Consider the following 580-nt stretch of genomic DNA (forward strand, 5'->3'; position numbering starts at 1 on the left):
GGCAGAAGAAGGGGGGGACACACTGGCAGAGCAGGTGGAGGGGACACACTGGCAGAGAAAGGGGGGACACGGTAGAGCAAAGTGGGGGACACTGGCAGAGGAAGGAGGGGACGGCACAGCACGAGCCCTCGAGACACTGGCAGAGGAAGGGGGGGGGACACACAGCACGAGCCCTCGTGCAGCCCAGCCAGCCCAAACCCCCCACTCCTTAAATCCCTTCCTCTCCCGGAGAGGTTTAACACCCCTTGGGAAGCACGTGCATCCCAAACCCACCGCCAATAAGGAACTTTTGGGGAAGAACCGGCGATAAAGGCTTTCCCTTCAGAGCACCCTGGGAGCAAATATTGTTTTTGGCAAATATATTTGAAGCCCAGATGAGTCCCCCCACCCCTACCCCGGGAGCTGCAGGAGAAAGCTCCGAGCAGAAAGAAGAGCAGGGGCTGGAGCTGAGCATGTAGAAATGTGCCTTTTTTTTTTTTTTTTTTTTTTTTTTTTTTTTTTTTTTTTTTTAAAAAAAAAAAAAAAAAAAAAAAAAAAAAAAAAAAAAAAAAAAAAAAGTTCTAGGAAAAATATTAAACCC

This window comes from Calidris pugnax, unplaced genomic scaffold (assembly GCF_001431845.1).
Source record: "Calidris pugnax isolate Ruff unplaced genomic scaffold, ASM143184v1 scaffold337, whole genome shotgun sequence".
Lineage (NCBI taxonomy): Eukaryota > Metazoa > Chordata > Aves > Charadriiformes > Scolopacidae > Calidris > Calidris pugnax.